Here is a 13952-nt window from a genome sequence, read left to right as displayed (position 1 = left end):
AGTTGGAGTGCATTCATAATGTGTTCCATGTATCCATGTTCAAGAGATACTACTCTGATCTTTCGTACGTCATACCCTTAGAGCATATTGAGGTAAGCATAGATATGACCTATATAGAAGAGTTAGTTAGAATCCTAGCAAGACATATCAAGGAATTAAGGAAGAAGAGGATTCCTTTAGTGAAGGTGTTATAGAGGAACCATGTTATTAAGAAAGTTACTTGGGAAACCTAGTACACCATGCAACATTAGTACCCTCACCTCTTCTACTCAGGTAAATTTTAAAGACAAAATTTTTTATTAGGAGGGGACAATTGTAACGCCCTGGATTTCAAGTTAAGAGCTTTGGGCCAACCTGAGGTTGATCTTGGATTAACTTCCTAGTTTATAAGAAGCTTGATTCAATTTGAAATGGATTTGTGATTTGATTGACCTTAATAGTGGATAAAAAGGGCATTTTTAGTACTAATTCAGAGTCAAGAGGACCAAGGGAGTAATTACACCATAATTTAAAATTAAAGATAAAAACCATTAAGGATGTGCGACCTCACGTCTGTGGGTTCTCATGTCTCTTTTTCACCATCTTCATTGTCTTCTTCTTTTTCACTTTCAAACTTTTATATCTCTTTTAGCATCTTAACAAAATGTAGGAACTTTATCATTTTTTAGTTTCCAATCAACATTCTAAATTTAAGAACCAAACTCAACACCTTTAGATATTTCATTTGAGACCTTGTGATCAAGCTTTGGACATGGTTGAGAAAAAACTGGGTTTTAGATAGGTTCAAGGAACTAGATTATTCCAATCCATTTTTTCAGAAAGTTTAGGTCTCAGGAAGTGTTCTTAGATCATTTATAACATCTAGAATTGAGTTAGTAACTCTTGTATTTATTTCTTTCTTAGTGAGAGAAGTTGGAGAAAGCTCCAAACCTAGAGGGAAGGAAAAGCTCGTTCTTGTTTGAGTTTTGGACACCAGCAGTAGCCTAGATACTAAGGTAACTCACTCTTAACTCACCTACACCACATGTAGCTCATTTAGATGAGTTTTGGTAGGTTGTATGAGTTTGACCATGTTCAATGTAGATTTGGTGTTTATCTATTTCCAACGTGGTTAATGGACTCTTTATGGACTATATTATCATACATAACATCTAAACATCATTTGGCAGCCTCAACGGGGCTTTTGGAATCAAAAGTTAGGATTTTTTTTATCAGAACAAGGCATTCTATAGGTTGGGTCTCGAAACTGGAAGGTTGGTATCGAGATTGTTATTAAGTCTGGTTAAAAACTCATGATTTCTAGGAAGTGGCATCGATACCGAATCAGGGCTATCAATATCGGGGTCACAGTCTTGAGATTACCAAGCTTGGCATCGAGACACATTTTCTAGTAGGCTTTTCTAGTATCGATACTCATATAGGGTATCGAGACCGAACTAGGGGTATCGACACTAAAGGGCGAGTATTGATACCAACAGTCAGTTTTGGGTAAATAACAAAAAATTTGAAGGATTAGACCCGAGGTACCCCAACACTTTAGTATAACATTAAATAAGACTTCAAACGATAATAATAATTAATAGTAGAATAGTAGAAACAATAACAGCTAGGTTTACATAAAACTAGCATTGTTTAATGCTTGGGAAAGAGCCAAACACCCAAGTCTCTCTTAGCAGAATATGAAAGTCAGAGGATATCCAAGTCAGTGCCAAGGAACTTTAGTAGCCGATTGGGCAAAGATACCTCAAGAATCGACAGAGTAAGTTGGTGGGTGTACGTTCCGATACAGATTTTGGATCTCACCTTAGTGTACCGAGGGTATATTAGTAGTGCTAGAGGGGTGTGTGAGCTCCGATGCAGATCCCTCAATCGTACCATTATGCAAGCCACATTTACTAGTTCAGTAGTTGCATGTTTCAAACTTGTGTCACTCGCTAGTTCATTTAATGAATGCATATATTATAGTACAATTATTAGTGAGCCACTGATCTCGTAAGCTCACCATTCGAAATATGTTTTCGTGCACAGGTTCTTAAGGAAAAATCATGGGGAGTTATCATCACCAGACATTCTAGTACAGAAGATCAGGTTTTCAGATACCTTCAGAGTACATCTTGAGTTATTCTTTAGAGGGCATGTACTATTATGAACCCTTTTATGTATTCATTCATAACTTTATTTGGTACTCAATAATTTTTTTGTGGATGTCTTTTGGGAGCTCCTTATTGGTTTGTAAACCCAATTTATTATCATGTTTATTTTATTACTATGGATGAGTTAATTTCAATGATTTATAAGCAGTTTTTAAAGAAAAAAATTTTGGGTCACTAATTCGGTAGTCCCGTATAACATTATAATCCATGGATCTTCGGGTCAGACTGGACTAGGTTTTAAACCTAAGGTCAAGTATCGATACCCCTATAAGTATCAATACCAAAAATGGATTCTATTGCAAAAATGGGACCTCAATATCGATAGTACTACCCTGAGTATCAATACTATAGGGATGGTATCGATACTCACCTTGGCAGTATCGATACTCCCCTCTAAAAATCCTACTTTTAGCCCTAATTTAACCAATATCATTACTATTTATCCTAATATCGATACTCAAACCCTAAAATAGATATTTTAAGCTCGCAGATCACCTAAAAATCATCCTAAACGACTTGGTTTAGTTTCAAATCTATGTTATGAAGTTTTAGTAAGCTATTTAGGGTATTAAGATGTCTTAAAAACACATTATTAACACATAAAATGTGATTTGATAATGAAATCAAAGGTAAACCCTAAACACGCTTAAATATCCAAATTCTAGTTATTTCTTAATGACCAAGATCAAAGAGAGTTTCAATACTCCAAATGATTAAAAATACAATACCTTGATGATTGAATCCCAAAATTAAAATCCTTTAGCTAGAAATCATCCTTAACCATGACTTGGATGAAAACCCATCACTTTTTCTTACAGCCAAACAACCAAAAGCTTTGAGTCATATAAAATATGCTACTAGTGAAATTAAGGACGAACTTGAAGCATGAAATTTACCCAAGATCTTACATTTGCTAAAGAACTTGGAGAGGAAAAAGGGAGAAGAAAATAAGAGAAGACGGAGATGAAAGGTATAAAAGCCTTCATCTTTTAAAAAATGGAAAATTTGCACTATCGGTCCTCCATCATCTTTCCATAATTCATAAATCTCTTTTCTATGGCTAATTAGGCCCAAGTCCAACCTAATTAAGCCCAACGACTTTAATTATAAATTCTACGAGGTCCACTTACCTCTTGAGTAAACCCAAACTACTAGCCCAAACTTTAGGGTGTTACAAAGTATCCAATCACAACACAAGTGATATAGAAGAGAATAATTTAGATGAAGTACTATTTTAAAGACATTGAGCAAAAAGATGGGTGAAGCGGTCTCGAAACTTTTAATATTTGATCGAATTCCTTTCCAATTAGCAAGCTTCTCTTGGTTGTATAACTTAATTCAAGTATGAATAGAAGTTGGACAAGGGGTAAAGCTCCCAATATCGTAAGGGATTTCAGATGTGTATTTGACATCGGAGTATGAAAAAAGTTCGTGAATGGGTAAATGGACTGAAAACACATTGGAAACAATTGGGTGCAACTCTGATGTGTGATGGTTGGACCAAGAGTTTAAACCAAATTCCCATAATCAACTTCTTTGTTTATTGTAGTAAAAAACCATATTTTGGAAATATGTGGATGTCTCAGGTGTTCGTAGTAGAGATATTTAATTCTACTACAATTTGTTAGATAAAGTTGTTGAAGAAATTGGGAAAGAATACTGTTGAAAACATTTTGATGTTTCGATATAACAAATTAAGTTAAATGAATTTTAAGATTTTACAAAAGATTTTCTATGTATATTCGATATAATTATTCTAATATCAAATTATTACTCCAAGTCTTTCAAAATTCAATTTCAAACCTTATTAAAGTGTAAAGTTGTGTTTTATACTTAAAATATTTTTGAAACAATTTTCACAAAGTATATCGAACCAAAAAAAGCCAAAAATCAAATTTGTGAAAGGATGCACCGATGCACTCATTGATGCGTCGATGCACACACCATTTCGAATGCATTTTCTGCATCGATGCACTAAAATGTATTGATGCACTCAGGTTTTTATGAAAAACATCGAATGCACTCAGGCTTGTTTGAAACATCAAATGCATTTTATGCATCGATGCACCTTAGTGAACCGATGCACTGAGTGTTCCAACTGTCGAAATATTTGAATTTTACACTTGATGCATCAATGCACCTTGAATATGCATCGATGCACACACGCTCCCAACTGATTTTATTAATTGTTTTCACACTTAAACGGCTCTATTGACTCCACTAACCATCCCCAACGTTCAGAATCAATTGAAGGATTATTTAAACAAGCTTAGAAGCCATTGATCAACAAGAATAAACAACAAGAAACAAGAATCAAGAGAGAATCAAAGAAAAAGCATCAAACCTCAAGTTTGAGCAATTTCAAGCCAAATTTCATTCAATATTCATCATTGATTTCAAGAACACTTATTGTGCTCAATTGTATTATTCTTGAGTATTCTTTCTTTGTTCTAGAATTTTTCAAACATCTTTCCTTGTGAGGATTTTCTTGTAAGTTTGCAAAATTTATATTGTTCTCTTTGGGAGAGAGTGTTTTAAGAATTTAGGGTATAATTCTTGAGGGATTTGTAAGGTTACTATTTATCCTCAAAAGAAATACAAATTAGTGAATTTGTGGAAAATCCTTAATGTGGATAGCTAAGGTAGTGGATGTAGACTTTGGTTGAGAAAGTCGAATCACTCTAAATCGTTGTGCAATTATTTTCAATTTTCTATAAAAGCTTCAACCAAAATTTTAATTTTCAATTCACCCCCTCTTGTCTATATTCATCGATCGATTAACTAAACAATTGGTATTAGAGCCTCACTCATTTGAAGGTTTAATCGCCTCTTGAGTAGATTCGGGAAGAGTTACATTGATATTCAAGTCATCAATGGTCGGCGCTTTAAACTCCGACTTCGTTCTTGATTCAATGCCCTTCAACAAGCCTCATTTCTTCAATGAAGCTAACTATGCTTATTGGAAGAATAGAATGATGTAATTCATTCAAGCAAGTGACATGGAAGCATGGAATGTCATAGAAGATGGATACATCAAACCTTCCACTCATCCAAGATTGTGGAGTGAAGGAGAGACAAGAATTTCCAGCTCAACTCCAAAGCCATCCATATTATTATTTTTGTGCTCTTGGACTAGATGAATATGGAAGAGTATCATCTTGTACAACCGCCAAAGAAATATGGGACAAACTACAAGTCACTCATGAAGGCATCGACGAGTTAAAAGAATCTAAAACTAGTCTTCTAACTCATAGCTATGAAAATTTCAGGATGAAACCGAATGAAGACATCAAAGCTATGACGGATAGATTTTCCACGATTGTCAATGGTCTCAAATCATATGGAGAGATCATTCCAAATGAAAAGCATGTGAGGAAGTTTGTTTACTCACTTCCAAAATCATGGCAATCAAAGAAGACGCCAATCATCGAGGCTAAGAACTTAAAGTCCTTAACCCTTGAAGAACTAATTGGTTCACTCCTCACTCATGAAATGATGCTTCAAGATGAGGTAGATTAGATAAGATTGATGAGACACCAAAGAAGAAGGAGAAGAATAAGCACAAGGCTCATGTAGCTACATGGAGCGATGAAGAAGGCTCCGATGAAGAGGAACAAGAAGTAGCAAACTTGTGCTTGATGGTTATCGGGGAAAACTCTTAGGTAACCTCTAACTCATTCGATTTAGATGATTTATCTTATGATGAATTATTAGAGGATTATAATGGGTTGGATTCGGATTATAATACTCTATTTTCAAAATACAAAAATGATATTTCAAAATTGAAAAATGAAAACAGTCTTATGTCCAAAACCAACAAGGAGCTTGAAAGTAAGATTAAAGAATTACAAATCAAAATTGATGATTTTGAAAAGAAAAATAATGATTTGCATAACTTACTTTCAAAAGTTCATGATGATCATCAAAAGAAAATTGATGATCTTAAAGCTTCTTTTGATAAAGTTGGAACAAAACATTTTGGAAATGGAGAAAGTTCAAGCTCCAACTTTGTTAGAAAAAGTTTTAAAAAATTATAATCATAGAGGTCCCCAAAGAACCTCTAATGGAAAAATTATTAGAAGTATATGTATTCCTAAAGAACTCATTACTACTAAAGATAAGGATATCCTACACAAATGGATACCTAAGGGGACTAGGATTTTGGAAACTAATGAATATGGACCCAAAAGAATTTGGGTACCAAAAATTAGAAATTAATCTATGTTTGTAGAAAAAGGAGCAGTGCTACAAGGCACGGGAAACAAACTCAAACTCATGGTACCTTGATAGTGGATGCTCAAGACATATGACTGGAGAAAAGAGCCGGTTCATAGAGCTCAACGCCAAAAATAGAGGAAAGGTGAGTTTTGGTGATAACTCAAAAGGTCACATTAAAGGTATAGGCACTATAGGTAATACCTCTTCCATACAAATTAAGAATGTTTTATATTTGAATGGATTAAAGCATAATCTATTGAGTATTAGTCAATTGTGCGATAAGGGATTCAATGTCATGTTTGAAACTAATGGTTGTAAATTCATTGACATTGCATCTAATCGGATTATGCTTATTGGTCATAAAATAGGAAATATATATATGGTACATTTAGATTTTATAGATATGACAAATTTATGCCTAGTTGCTAAGGATGAGCATGATAGTTGGTTATGACATAGGAGACTAGGACATGCTAGTATGAGTGTTTTGCAACGACTAATTCAAGGAGATTTAGTTCGAGGGTTGCCAAAGCTAAAATTTGATAATGATAAAATTTGTGATGCTTGTGCTAAGGGAAAAAAAAGCGAGTTTCTTTTAAATCCATTAATGACATATCCACTAGTAGAGTATTTCAATTGATCCATTTAGATCTTTTTGGGCCATCTAGGACTACTAGCTTGGGTTGAAAACAATATGCAATTGTCTTGGTAGATGACTATTCTAGATATACTTGGGTTCGATTCTTAAGTACTAAAGATGAAGCATTAGAAAAATTCATCACGTTTTCAAAAGTAATCCAAAACGAAAAAGGTTACTCTATAACTAGTGTTAGGAGTGGTCATGGAACTGAATTTGAAAATCTTGGATTTACTGAATTTTGTAATTCTAATGGTATTAGCCATAATTTTTCAGCACCTAGAACCTCTCAACAAAATGGAGTTGTTGAAAGAAAAAAATCAAACTTTAGAAGAAATGGCTAGAACCATGCTTTGTGAAAACAATTTGAAAAAATATTTTTGGGTGGAAGCCACCAATACTGCTTGTTATGTTATTAATCGAGTAATGGTTAGAGCTAGTTTGAAGAAAGCTCCATATGAACTTTTTAAAAATAAAAAGCCTAACATTAGCTATTTTCATCCTTTTGGATGTAAATGTTTTGTTTTAAACAATGGTAAAGAAAATATTGGCAAATTTGATGCTAAAAGTGATAAAGGAATTTTTTTGGTTTATTCCTTAAATTCTAAAGGTTATCGAGTATTTAATAAAAGAACTTTAGTTGTAAAAGAGTCTATACATGTTGTTTTCGATGATAATCCCCTTCCGAGGAAGGATTCTTGTGTGAATGATGATGTAGGTATTATAAACATAAATGACGTTGGACATGACATTGGAAAACCATCTTCAAAAGAAGAAACGAAAGATGAGGAAACCCAAGATCCTCTCGAGAATCCAACCATTAAAGAAAGGGAAGTCTCTTACCCAAGGGAATTCAACTATGTCAAGGATGGTGAAATAATAGGTGATCCATCAAAAGGGGTAACAACTCGTTCTTCTCTTAGAAATATTTGTAATTATGTTGCATTTATCTCATGCATAGAGCCTAAGAATATTAAAGAAGCATTAAATGATGAACATTGGATTATGGCTATGTAAGAAGAGTTAAATAAATTTGAGAGAAGTAAATTATGAACATTAGTTGAAAGACCTAGTAATAAGTCTATTGTAGGTACTAGATGGGTATTTAGAAATAAGCTTGATGAAAATGGTAATATAGTGAGAAACAAGTCTATACTTGTTGCTCAAGGGTATACTCAAGAAGAGGGCATAGACTATGTTGAAACATACGCTCCCGTAGCTAGGATGGAAGCAATTAGAATGTTATTAACATTTGCATGTTTCAATGAGTTTAAATTATATCAAATGGATGTTAAAAGTGCATTTTAAATGGTTTTATAAAAGAAGAAGTGTATGTGGAACAACCTCCTGGTTTTGAAGATTCAAAATTTCCAAATCATGTTTTTAAATTGACAAAAGCACTTTATGGTTTAAAACAAGCTCCTAGACCTTAGTATGAAAGATTGTCAATTTTTTTAATTGAAAAAGGTTTTTCAAAAGGGAAGGTTGACACTACATTGTTTTTAAATCATAAAGGTAAAGATTTATTAGTAGTTCAAATTTATGTTGATGATATAATGTTTGGTTCTACTAATGATGTTCTTTGCTAAGAACTTTATAAGTTAATGCAAAGTGAATTCGAGATGAGCATGATGGGGGAGCTCTCATTTTTCTTGGGACTCCAAATCAAGCAAAGAAAAGATGACATCTTCAACAATCAAGCTAAGTAAGTCAAGGATATGCTCAAGAAGTTTGGACTGGAAAATGGGAAACCTCATGCCACTCCAATGAGCTCATCAACAAAGCTTGACAAAGATGAAGGAGGTAAATGTGTGGATGTTAAATTATATAGGTCAATGATTGGATCTTTGCTTTATCTAACCGCAAGTAGACCAGACATTATGTTTAGTGTTTGCTTATGTGCTAGATTTCAATCATGTCCTAATGAATCACATTTACTAGCTGTTAAGAGGATCTTTAGATACCTTAAGGACTCTCCTAGTTTAGGACTTTGGTATCCTAGAGACTCTAGCTTTAGCTTGCATGCCTTCTCTGATGCGGATGTCATAACTGTTTTTAGGTTGGAACAATTAAATATTGTTTTAAAAATAATTACGACTTTGTAATTTTGGAGAATGGGTGATTTTGAATTAAATTGGATAGATTCGCCATCAACCTTTGGGTTAGGTAGGTCGAATACCTAAAAGCGTCTTTTAAAAACTATTTTAAGAAAAATCGTTTTTTAAGACAAAAGTTGGTCTGTATTTACTAAATATTCGATTAAAACAGTTTCTGGAGTCGGTTACACGTGGGGAAGTATCAGCACCCCCACAGCGCCCAAAATTGGTACTGTTTCGCTTACATGTTGTCGTAATGGTGGAAATCATGAATCAAATATCAAGTTAAAATATGATCTATTTATTAAATATTAATAACTTGCTTCAAATTAATTAATTAAAGAAACTATTTTACTTGAATAATAGATTTAGCAATGAACTTAAAGGATTAAAATGGTAAAAACAGAAACTTACAAGGCTAAAATAGCTAAAACGGAAATTTAAAAGACATAAATAGCAAAAGCATAAACTTAACTGACTAAAATAAAATAACAGAAACTAAAGTGTCAAAATCAAAAAAACACAAAGATTCATGTGCTGGAATGAAAAACATGCATAAAAGTTCAGGGACTAAACAAAAATTATACCAAAAATACATAACATTATCATAAAAGAGTCGTCGGCCACCATCGTCGCGTCACCGTGCCGTCGTGCCACCACCGTCATAGGTGGCCGATGGTTACCAAATTTTACCGGGAAGTCCGCCTTGGCCTCCTCATCTCAGAGCCGGTTTTGCATGAATCGGCTCTGTTCATCGTAAAAATACCAAAAACCATTCGGATTTATTTTCTCCGATCTGTCGTTGTCCACCATAGATCGTCCTAATTTTTTAATATGTTGTTCGAGTTGATCTCGTACAACTTTTCACCGTTTGGAATGTTGATCGGAGATTCCGATCGCCGGGAAGAGGCCAAAAACCTTATGGATTTGTTTTCTCTGATCCGCCACTGTCCGATCGTCCTGATTTTTTAATATGTTGTTCGTGCTAGCCTTGCTCAACTTTTGACCGTTCTAAATGTTGATCGGAGGTTCCGATCGTCAGCGAAAATTCTGCCAGAATCACTGAAGCTTTTTCTTTTTTCTTCTCTTCCCTTCTGGCTTCCCACGTTTTGCTCTGGTGGCTTATCTCTTTCCCCCACGTTTGGCTCCCTTTTTCTTATATCTAGCATATTACCTATATATCATAAGAAAATAATTATTATGAGTGGAGAAATAAAAAATGGAAGAAAACATGAAATTGTGGCATAAATCATGGAGTAGTGGAAAAGTTGAGTGGGTTTTTATTTAATGCTTAGTGGATAGTGGTATGGGTGGAGATGTAGTGGTAGGTTTTAAATAATAATAATAATAAATAATACTAATATTAACAACAATAATAATAATAATAATAATAATAATAATAATAATAATACTAATACTAATACTAATAATAATAAAAATAAAAATAAAAATAATATTTAATAATATTTTTTTCGACCCAGACAAAAACGGGTGTCTACAGCTGCCCCTCTTTGCACATTTTTATGTTAATAAGAATAGGGCAAAGACGAAAAAAAGACAACCAATTTTTGTCTATTTTTTTAGACTTGATATATTTGTGTTGGGGACAACACGACTTATACGACACGATTCCTATGTGATGAGGACGACATGCCATCTAAGGGTGATAACACAGTTCCTACTTGATGAGGAAGGCTGGTTATCTGAGGTTGACACGACTCTTACGTGATGAAGAGATTAGGTCGGGTGATGATACGGTTCCTACATGATGAGGACGGCAGGCCATCTAAGGGTGATAACACGGTTCCTACGTGATAAGGACGGCTGATTATATGAGGTTAACACAGCTCCTACGTGATGAGGAGATCAAGTTGGGTGATGACACGGTTCCTACGTGATGAGGACGGTAAACCATCTAAGGATGATAACACGATTCTTACGTGATGAGGACGGTTGGTTATCTGGGGTTAAGACGGCTCCTACATGATGAGTAGATCAGGTTGGGTTATGACACGGTTCCTACGTGATGAGGACGGTAGGCCATCTAAGGATGATAACACGGTTCCTACGTGATGAGAACGGTTGGTTATCTGGGGTTAACATGGCTCCTATGTGATAAAGAGATCTGGTCGGTAGGACGACACGGTTCCTACGTGATGAGGACGGTATGTCATCTTTAAGGATAATAGTTTCAAGAGAAATCGACTCACAGATCATGTTTCAAGAGAAGCTGTCTCAAAAAAGACAAAATTCATTTCAAGGGAAACGATCTCAAAAATTTTATATTTCAAGGAAAACCGTCTCAAGTGAGACAAAATTTTGTTTCAAGAGAAACTGTCTCAAGAGAGATAAAATTTGAAATCGTGGATGGCCCCTTCGTCGTGAAGTTGAGCCTCGGATTGGATATCCTTCGTCGTGAAGTTGAAATCCAATTTAAAGATGAATATTGCTGATGGACACGATATCCTTTGTCGTGAAGTTAAAATCGTGGATGTGTGGGCACGATATCCTTCATCGTGGAGTTGAAATTGTGGATCCGTGGGTACAATATCCTCCGTCGTGGAGTTGAAATCGTGGATGGCCCCTTCGTCGTGAAGTTCATCCTTGACTTGAATATCCTTCGTCATGAAGTTGAAATCCAAGTATTGTATGTTGTGGGTGCACACGATTCCCTTCGTCGTGAAGTTGAAATCGTGGTTGTGTGGGCACGATATCCTTCGTCGTTGAGTTTAAATCGTGGATTCGTGGGTACAATATCCTCCGTCGTGGAGTTGAAATCGTGGATGACCCCTTCGTCGTGAAGTTTAGCCTTGACTTGAATATCCTTCGTCGTGAAGTTGAAATCCAATCTTGTGCTATTTCGAGTCCAATATCCTTCGATGTAAAGCTGAAATTGGCTCTAAAACTGGAAAGTTTATTGACATACACTCTTTCTTTGAGTTGAATATCCTTCGTCGTGAAGTTGAAATCCAATATAGAGATGGATGCTGCTTGTGTGTACGATTCCCTTCGTCGTAAAGTTGAAAACGTGGATGTGTGGGCACGATATCCTCCATCGTGGAGTTGAAATCGTGGATCCGTGGGTACAATATCCTCCGTCATGGAGTTGAAATCGTGGATGGCCCCTTCGTCATAAAATTGAGCCTTGACTTGAAAATCCTTTGTCGTGAAGTTGAAATCCAAGTATTGTATGTTTCGAGTCCAATATCCTTCGCCATGAAGTTGAAATTGGCTCTGAAACTGGAAAGTTTATTGACAAACACTCCTTATTTGTGTTGGATATCCTTCATCGTGAACTTGAAATCCAAAAATCCAATCTAGAGATGGATGTTGCTTGTGTGTACGATTCTCTTCGTCGTGAATTTGAAACCGTGGATGACCCCTTCGTCGTGAAGTTGAGCCTTGACTTGAATATCCTTCGTCGTGAAGTTGAAATCCAAGGTATAGTTGGTTTTGAGTTGGATATCCTCCGTCGTGGAGTTTAAATCTAATTTCAAACAAATTGTGTCTCTTCGAGTTCAATATCCTTCGCTGTGAAGTTGAAAATGACTGAATAAAATTGGAAAATTGTTTGTTGACAAACGCTCCTTCACTGTGAAGTTGAGCAACCACCATCAATTTCTGAATGTGCTTTTGATTCGAGTATCTTTCGTTTTGAAGTTGAAACTTGACTCTAAAAGCTACAAAAAAATATGTATGCAAAAAAAAATGATGAATGTGATGGTCTTAAGTATGTCTAAGATGCTTGCAACATGAATTAAATCTTGTTTTATCTATTGGGTGGAGTCTTGTGCTTTGTCTGTCTGTTCCTGCATGTAGAAGAAAGACCTCCAGAAGATCTGATAATCCACACCAGGATATTGAATTCCCAAAGATGCCCCGATATTCGATGTTGAATCTCAAAAGATGCCCCAACATTTGATAATTCAAAAATGCCCTCTTTGTTCCTCATCTATTGCTTCAGCACTTATTCTATGCATAAGCTTTATGTTTGAGAGTAACATGTCAAATACCAAGATCCACTCTAGAGAGATTGTCTTGTTTGAAAAGTGTTTTTCTTCTTCTTTTATTTTCGAGATCTGAAAACATCAAATAGAAGAGTTTTGAAAAATGTTTGATCAAAAAGTTTTAAAAATATTACCCCTTTCTCGGTTTCATAATTGAGACGAATCATAAAACTAGATTTCATTTGACATCAAATAATTAATTACAATATTAATCCTTCAATAAATTATAGCTATTTGACAAGTGTCAAGATCAAAGCTATCTTTGGAAAATGGTTAAGGAAACGATGAGAAAGCCTCAGGTTATTGCGCTTGGTCAATGGTTTGACTTTCTTATTTCTTTGATGTTCACTGATCTGATGGGGTAACTTGTATGCTCATCTACTAGAAGTATTCGCCGGCTCCCAGCCCTCATGGTCACACATTGTGCAATGTCTTATCAAGGAATTTGTATGATCGCCTCAGCTGCATAATTTTTATATTCGAGTCGCCTTTTTAGGTTTTCAACTCGAATCCTGATTTGGTTTCAAGACGTCATTAAAAATTTACATCTTGAACCTTATTTTTATTATTTTTCTCTATCATGCATTAAAGATTTTAGAAAACATTTTACAAATAAAGATTAATCCTGATGAGCGGGATGAAATATGAAAATAGTCTCTTCTGTTCAAAAATCCATGTATGATTAGAAGGGACTTTCAAGGAACGTAATGTAGGTCATGGTTCATGGTTATGAAAGAAAGGATAAGTAGGCCCAAACAAGTGTTTCAGGGTATTGAACTAAGGATCAATTTATTCTGATGCCCTCAATCCTGTTTTGATCAATTTGAATATGCATGTATGT

Source organism: Hibiscus syriacus, unplaced genomic scaffold (genome assembly GCF_006381635.1).
Source record: "Hibiscus syriacus cultivar Baekdansim isolate YM2019G1 unplaced genomic scaffold, ASM638163v2 tig00116989_pilon, whole genome shotgun sequence".
In the NCBI taxonomy this organism is placed as follows: domain Eukaryota; kingdom Viridiplantae; phylum Streptophyta; class Magnoliopsida; order Malvales; family Malvaceae; genus Hibiscus; species Hibiscus syriacus.
The sequence above is the reverse complement of the archived record's forward strand: the minus strand, read 5'-3'. Positions refer to the sequence as shown.